General features: G+C 41.7%; 1 non-coding gene across 1 annotated transcript; it reads left to right on the plus strand.

Annotated features, from left to right (window-relative positions):
• The first annotated feature begins 568 nt into the window (after positions 1 to 568).
• Positions 569 to 642, plus strand: Trnat-ugu (transfer RNA threonine (anticodon UGU)). The gene has a single exon. It is a non-coding gene; the product is annotated as a tRNA-Thr (tRNA).
• The last annotated feature ends 8,199 nt before the right edge of the window (positions 643 to 8,841 follow it).

An 8,841-nucleotide genomic window follows, 5' to 3' on the forward strand; every position in this document is an offset into this window, starting at 1 on the left:
GCTGTTATATTTTAAACTTCATGTTTAGAAAAAACACAAATTTTATAGTTAATTACCTCAATTTTTACCACAGTTTTTAATAGATTTGGAAAATTCCAAAGTTTGATACACCTTTAAGTATGGTTTGTATGCTATGCAAAATTCATCGAAGCATCTCTCTTATTTATGAAGGAAAGTGTACCTAGAGCAACAAATGCTGCCATTAGTAAGTGAAAAAAAATGATGAAATTTCACATGTTATAAAAATTACTTATTTATGTTTTCGAACTTCCACTGCTATGACTGTAAATTCTGAATCCTTCTTGGTCATGGTGAAAAAGTTTCATAAATTTATTTGTAAAAGTATAGACACTGGACATTAAAATGTTCAGTGGTGTCTCTCCTGTTCCAAGTCGGCCCGTTTGATGTCCTACCGCCCTTAAGTTCCATAGTGCTTATAGCCATTTGAGCCAATTCGTGGTGCATCGCAAGTGCTATGCAACCACCTTCTCAGGAAAGAAAACGAACTATCCACAGTGGAGGTAAACACTCAGGCCCACTAAGGTGACTATTCCCGAGTAATGGGTGGGCCTCGGTGGCTCACATGGACAGAGCGTCTGCCGTGTAAGCAGGAGATCCCGGGTTCGAGTTCCGGTCGGGGCACACATTTTCAGCTGTCCCCTTCGAGCTATATATCAACAACACCTGTCGGCAGCTGAGGGTTTCAATCAACTATCATTTATTATAGAGAAGCTGCACGGTCATCAATGGTATCTGTTCTTTCGAGAACTGTTACTATCTTCATATATACTATATTTATTGTTCGTAAATCACTTGATTGCTCCACTCCTTACTTCTGAACTGTCAGAAATTGGAAGACTACAGGCTATTAAACCTGTGTATCTGACCACAGCAACTAATAGTAATCGTAATAATAATACCAATAACAATACTGCATACAGCACTATAGTAGTCTTTATGTAGTTACTGCTGTGTCGTGCTGTCAATTACTTCATTTATCTGTTTCGAAGAGAGTAATGAAGCAATTTCTGGACTACTGCACGTACTGTCTACAGCTTGGAGAAGACGTTTTCTTGAGATATTTAGTACTGTTTGCCTATACGTCACCCTTTTATAATTAGCGACGTCGGGACAAAGCACAATATATGTAACCTCCATAGCATTAGTGCTACGAATTGTTAAAAAGTCTTTATTGATAACTTCTATAATTATTACTAGAGTATTACAAAATTGCGATAATAGTAACGATCTTTTGAAAATAATTTAGTTTCGTAACTGAAAGGACAATGAATCGTTTAGAGTTTACCTCTCAGAAAATTTCATTTTACCGCTCAGACAATAATTGTCGCCAGGTTAGGAACAACTATTCTAGGCACACACACACACACATATATATGGAGAGAGAGAGAGAGAGAGAGAGAGAGAGAGAGATGATAAGAGTTGAGTGTATATAAGAGAAGAAGTGGTATGGTAGATGTTCACCTATATGGAGATAGGAGAGGGTATTTTATTTTAAGAAAAAGTAATCAATCCATATCCATCCCCGATTGTTTTATATCACATAGAAAGTCATTTATGACTGACCTTGTAATCGAAAACATTTCGCACCAACAAACACGTCGTCAACCAATTTTGCGTGAAATTCAACACATCTTTCCCCTCAGGTAATTTTCATTACAGTGAAAAGTATGAGTTACACCTGTTTCGGGACTAACGTTAAGAAGCAGGTCCTCTTGCAACTGGGTGGGTAGGTCGATCCAAATATGGCACGTAGGCAACGGCATACACTGTTACGTTCAAACCAACTTTCGTGTTGATGACAGCTTTACATTTTAGACGAGTTAACATCCCGCACAGTTGCTTGAAACACTCTCTGTATTTGCGTAAGGATTTCATTAGGTCCAGCTTAATACGACGAGAGAGTAATGGAATTCTTTTCGGAGGAACAAGACTATAGCCAAAAATGTTCTTCTCTGCAGGCTTCAAAGACATTCTCACAGGCCATTCATTCTGGAAGGATGTTGATCTATTGCCTCACTATCCCAGTCATGTTGATTAAATTAGCGCTTCATATGAAAGACACATCATAAAATAGTAAAACTCATATTTTAAATTTTTGAGTGTTAACTGTAAAACCATTGGCTGGTAGGCTAATTGGTTATCATATTCGCAATGACATTTTTTATCGTTTGGCTGTATTACTCGTATTATGAGGGGTGTTCAATAAGTGCCTTTCTTTTTCTTTTTAGGAGATGTGTTTTATTCATGATTCCAATACACCATACTCTTCCTCATCCTTTGGCTATAAAATCACACTCTTCAACATAATCTCCGTACAATGCGACAGGCTTACGCTACGTTAATGGAAGAGCCTGTATGCGCGATTGGTATCACTCTACTGGTCGGCGTCTAAGTCAACGTCTTGCTATCCTAATGACCTCCCAATTATCCACGTACTGTTTCTTGCGCAGTGCATCCTTCATTGGGCCAAATAGATGGAAGTCGGAAGCTGCGAGGTCCGGGTTGTAGGGTGGATGAGGAAGAGTAGTCCACTGAGGTTTCGTGTGCCTCTCTCAGACGCCCAGACTAGTGTGAGGCCTTGCGCTGTCATGGAGAAGTTCGTCTGGATCTTTGTCGTGACAAACACGCTGAAGTCGTTTCTACAATTTTCTGAGGGCAGCACAGCTGTGTGCGGCCGGCCGACACGCTGGAGATCGGAAATGTTTGCGATGATGTCAGACGCCTCGCCCAACGACTCGCCGTGATTTCGTTCACCGCCAGGCCTCCGTAGACATGCTGCAAGCGCCTATGAATATCTGCGATGCTCTGGTTTTCTGCAAAAAGAAACTGAATGATAGGCCTTTGCTTGGAACGCACAGCCGTTATCGACGCCATTTTGAAGGCTACGCTTAGCGTCGCTATCTGTCGGAACTTAATAAAACTATAGGGACAGAAGGGGAATATTCCATGACATCCCACAACGAATTCTGCTGTTTATCGACGGAAATCGGCCGAGGAAAAAATGTATTGCATTACTTACTGAACGCCTCTCATACTGTCATCTCAGTGTATACGTTACATCTCTACCTTTTTGGCGAACAAGTTAGTACAGGTTTTTAACAGTTTCCAGTCCACTTTCTATTTCGTGTGGCCCTTTCTTCATGTACACTATGTGATCAAAATATCCGGAAACATGGATGAAAATAACTTAAAAGTTCGTGGCGCTCTCCATCGGTAATGCGGGAATTCAGTATGGTGTTGGCCCGCTCTTAACCATGATGACAGCTTCCTCTCTCGCAGGCATACGTTAAATCAGGTGCTGAAAGGTTTCTTGAGGAATGGCAGTCCATTTTTCACGGAGTGCTGCAATGAGGGGAGGCATCGATATCGGTCGTTGAGGCCTGGCACAAAGTCGGCGTTCCAAAACATTCCAAAGGTGTTCTATAGGATTCAGGTCAGGACTCTGTCCAGGCCAGTACATTACAGGGATGTTATTGTCGTCTAACCACTTTGCCACAGGCCGTGCATTATGAAGAAGTGTTCGATCGTGTTGAAAGATGCAGTCGCTATCCCTGATTTACTCCTCAACTGTGGGAAACAAGAAGGTGCCTAAAACATCAATGTAGGCCTGTGCTGTGACAGTGCCACGCAAAACAACAAAGGACGCAAGCCCCCTCCATGAAGAACACGACCACAGCGTAACACCACCGCCTCCGAATTTTACTGTTGGTACTACACACACTGGCACATCACGTTCATCGTGCATTCGCCATACCCTCAACCTGCCATCGTATCGCCACATTGTGTACCGTGGTTCGTCACGCCACACACAACGTTTTTCCACTGTTTAACCGTCCAATGTTTACGCTCTTTACAACAAACGAGGCATCGTTTGGCATTTACCGGCGTGACGTGTGGCTTATGAGCAGCCGCTCGACCATGAAATCCAAGTTTTCTCACCTCCCGCCTACGTTCCATAGTACTCCCAGTGGATCCTGATGCAGTTTGGAATTCCTGTGTGATGGTCTGGATAGATGTCTGCCTATTACACATTACGATCCTCTTCAACTGCCGGCCTGTACGCTTTTGCGCTGTACGTGTCCCTTCACGTTTTCACTTCACTATCACATTGGAAACAGTGGACCTAGTGATGTTCAGGAATGTGGAAAGATCGTGTGCAGACGTATGACACAAGTTACACCCAATCATCTGACCACGTTCGAAGCCCGTGAGTTCCCCGGAGCGCCCCATTCAGCTCTCTCACAATGTTTAATGACTACTGAGGTTGCTGATATTGAGTAACTGGCAGTAGGTGTCAGCACAATTCACCTAATACGAAAAACGAATGTTTTTGAGGTTGTCCGGATACTTCTGATCACATAGTGTACATACCGCAGTACAACTGTGGATGTCTTGTATACTTCAGGAAGTCCTATTCTGCTACATCTCTACATCTGTACTCTGGAGACCATTGTGAAGTGCATGGGAGACGGTACTTCCCATTGTAACATTATTAGGCCTTCTTTCTATTCAGTTCACGTAGGGAGCGCAGGAAGAATGACTGTTTAAATGTCTCTATGCGCGTTGTACGTAATGTAAACTTCCCTCACGATCCCTATGGGAACGATACTTAGGAGGCAGCAGTATATTCGTAGAATCCTCATTTAAACCCTGTCCTTGCAAGTAGACTTTCTCGTTATAGTTTGCGTCTGTCTTCAAGTGTCTGTTCAGTTTCATCAGAACCTCTGTAACACTCACCCATGGGCCAAGCAGACCTGTGACTATTCGTACCGCCGTTCTCTGTGCAGCATCGGTATCCTCTGTTAGAAGTATTTGCTACGGATCCCACATACTTGAGCAATATTCTAGGATGGGTCGCACGAATCATTTGCAAACAGGTTTGTTTCTAGACTGACTACCAACAATCCGAAATCTGTCATCTGCATTACCTACGATGAGCCTATTGCGATCGTTTCATTTCATATCCCTACGAAATATTACACACAGATTATTGCACGAGTTGAAAGTTTCCAGCTGTGACTCGGTTTGGGAAGTGCGGAATTCTAAACTTTTGAACGTTTTAAGCAAGTAATCTCTCTTCAGTCTGAAATCTTAACAAGCTGTGGCTGATAATTTGTGCCTTTTTTCAGACAATACTTCAATATAGACAGCTGCACCATCTGCGAAGTGTCTGAGACTACTATTTTTTTTGTGGTAAGTTCCTATGGGACCAAACTGCTGAGGTCATCGGTCCCTAGGTTTACACACTGCTTAATCTAACTTAAACTAACTTATATTACGGACAACACACACACACACACATCCATGCCCGAGGGAGAACTCGAACCTCCGACAGAAGGAACCGTGAGAACCGTAGCGAGGCGCTCCGACAGCGCGGCTACCTCGCGCAGTAGTTTACTATTAATATTGCCTGCAAGGTCATTACATATACAAAATTAACAGCAAGGGTCGCAACACATTACCATGGGACAAACCTGAAGTTACTTCTACACGTGTAGCTGACTCTCCATCCCTGATCACGTGCCGCGTCCTCATTAGCAAAAAATTCTCAATCTAATCACAAATTTCGCTTGAAATGCCATGCGATCGAATTTTTGATAATAAGCGTCGATGTGGTACTGTGTAAAATGCTTTTCGGAAATCGAGAAATATTGCATCTAACTGGTTTGATCCATGGCTTGTAGGATGCCACGTCAGCGAAGCGCAAGTTGGTCTCCATTGTTTAATTGCACAAGGGTGGGGAGGAGACAACGTAGATTAAAGCGAAGCTGGGTCAAAGATCTTACCTTAAACAGAACAGCGCTCGTTGTGTAGGATCTCTCTCTTTTGATATTGTAAGTAGGCTGTTTAGTTTTTTTTTATTGGTAACGCCACGTAGCGCTCTGTATGAAGATCACAGACTGTGCTGTGTGCAGTCAGTGGCTGGTTGGCATTGTTGTAATACTCGCCATTGTAGCGTTGGGCAGATGGATGTGAACAGCGCGTAGCGTTGCGCAGTTGGAGGTGAGCCGCCAGTAGTGGTGGATGTGGGAAGAGAGATGGCGGAGTTTTGAAATTTGTAAGAATGGATGTCATGAACTGATATATATATATATATATATATATATATATATATATATATATATATATATATAATGACTATTAAGGTAAATACATTGTTTGTTCTCTATTAAAATCTTTCTTTCGCTAACTATGCCTATCAGTAGTTAGTGCCTTCCGTAGTTTGAATCTTTTATTTAGCTGGCAGTAGTGGCGCTCGCTGTATTGAAGTAGTTCGAGTAACGAAGATTTTTGGTGAAGTAAGTGATTTGCGGAAGGTATAGGTAAATGTTAGTCAGGGCCATTCTTTTGTAGGGATTTTTGAAAGTCAGATTGCGTTGCGCTAAAAATATTGTGTGTCAGTTTAAGCCCAGGCTTGTATAATTTTTCTAAGGGGACGTTTCAATATCTTCCGCTGATGCAGATCCGTTGCTCAACAGTGTGGTGGAATGGCGTTTGACAAGTTCAGTATTATTTAATGTCATCAATTTTAGATGTTCATACCTCTACTACACGATTGAATACGTTGCCCTAAAATGTGTAAGTGAACTTGTAGGACAGTAGCTTAGAAATTATGTAGAACCTTATATAAAATGAACTATTTGCGTAATGGCTGTCTCTAACGATCGAAGAGGTCGCCACGGTTTTATATAAAAATCACCTCCAGTGATCGTTTGGAAATACGATAATACCTGTGTAATTTCTGCCTGCGCTCGTGAAATTTTTCTCTTAACAAAAACTTCATGACAACGAGTCAGGTTAGGGCTTCATTCGATCGTATTCTCAGTACAGTAACTTAGAGATTACACTTTACGAAACTTGTTCTTGTTCACTTTCGTCAAATATTTTACAAGAATGTTTTACCTATTTACTGATGTCTGTAAAATAGATCTGATTCAATGTTATTACCAAGAAGGTTGGAATATAGAGAAACGCCCTTACTCCGATAATGTGAAGAACACCTCCGGTATACTGACTGGTGAGTCTTAGTGCAATGTTGTACAGCACTGCTGCTCTTCGATCTCACTTAAAACAGAAATAAAACGTTCACATGTTTTGCCAATACGTACACCACGCTCGACGAGTGAGAAAAGGCGTTAAAAATTAGGTTTTGAACTGTCTAATGATGAATATTCATCCACGAAAGTATAATGTTTCGAAGTAAATACTGAGATCTGACTGTCAGTTCAGCGCATTGACGCTAAGAGGTTATGTCTGACACAGGATTTTAACTACCAAGCAGACAACTAAGACTCAAAAATATGGCGGACAGGATTGAACTGACGTCTGTGTTCGTCATAAATAACGTCATCTCCCGTTTATTCAAGCTTCCTTGGTTAATACTTGGTTACTACAAACAGCTATCTCTATTTACTTGTCTTTGCTGCTACATTAGCTCAGAATTCAGTTTATATTCGATATATCAATCTTTGGGCCTTAGCATTTCTCTTTGCAGTAGCAACGTTTCTATCTTCCAGATAATTTACATTCACTTAAGACCAATAAAATACAAATTAGGAAATGTTACAAATGTTTACGTATACAAAGAAGCGCATCGGACATAAAATTAGTCATCTCTGGAAGACATCACTCTAATATCGTGTAACTGCACCTCTACCCTTGATAAGGGCGTCTGTTCGGCGGGGAAGATGGTATGCCAGTTTATTTATGTATGCCACATCTGGGATGGGCTATTCATTGATAATTTGATCCCCCAAAGCTACCTACCAAACTGAGAAGATGTTGATTGCTACATTTCAACCGCTGTTCCAAATAGTCTCTGATATTTTGGGTCCCAGCAGAGATTCGAGTCCTCCCTCAGGCAATGGTGACCAGAAATGAAAGGAGTCGGTGGAATACGACGGGGGAGCAAGAGAAAAGGAGTAATGTTAGATTGTCTAGCGTTCGCTGACGGTATTGTGATATTGTCGCAATCAATAGAAGGGGCGGTTAACCAAACCACGGAAATAAAAGGGGAAACGACTAAGGCAGGCCTACAGATCCTATCGAGAAGACGCAGTATATGAAAAACATCAAGGCAGCTCCTAGATAGTTGAGAATACCAGGAGATAAAATTCAGAAGGTAGAGAGATTTAAATACCAGGGAGAATGGATAACAACTAATCATGACAGAAAAGGAAGCAATGGGAGCACTTATAAACAAGATGATTTTAGCATACGAACTATGAACATCTACTATAGAAGGAACATTTCGATCAATGCAAGACTAAGACATCACCAAACAGTGATACGGCTTGCAGCCTTATGAGCACCAGAAACTTCTAACCTAGTAAGAACAGGAGTACTTAAGAGTCTAGAAGTGGTGGAATGGAAGATTCACAGGAGGATATTGGGGCCTTGAAGAACAGAAGATGACCAGTTTAGAAGACGAGCGAACCGAAAATTTTGTACCAAAGTTTGGAGAATTGCTGACACTTTCGGGAAAAGAAGGAGCATATTCTTCGGACACATCCTTAGAATGCACCAGAGCAGGTTAACGCACCAAATAATACAGTTTCTTGTGAACTAGATAACCAAAGTACACTGGATCCAAGAGGTACAAAGGGACATGGGAGAAATGGAAATGCAGGAACCCGAGATATAGGTCCTCAGATGGCCAAAACGTAAAGAAGAAAGAAGAAGATATAAGATGTAGTTTTATTACCCATTTCGTCTTTTGTAGTCATGCGTCCTTGAAACGTTCCGCGGAGTTGCTGTGGTATCCCGTGAAATCACACATGTGGTCGTGGCCACAAGCCATGCACTCTCAGCGATTTGTGG

The sequence above is a fragment of the Schistocerca gregaria genome, chromosome 4, assembly GCF_023897955.1.
Source record: "Schistocerca gregaria isolate iqSchGreg1 chromosome 4, iqSchGreg1.2, whole genome shotgun sequence".
NCBI classification, from domain to species: Eukaryota; Metazoa; Arthropoda; class Insecta; order Orthoptera; family Acrididae; genus Schistocerca; species Schistocerca gregaria.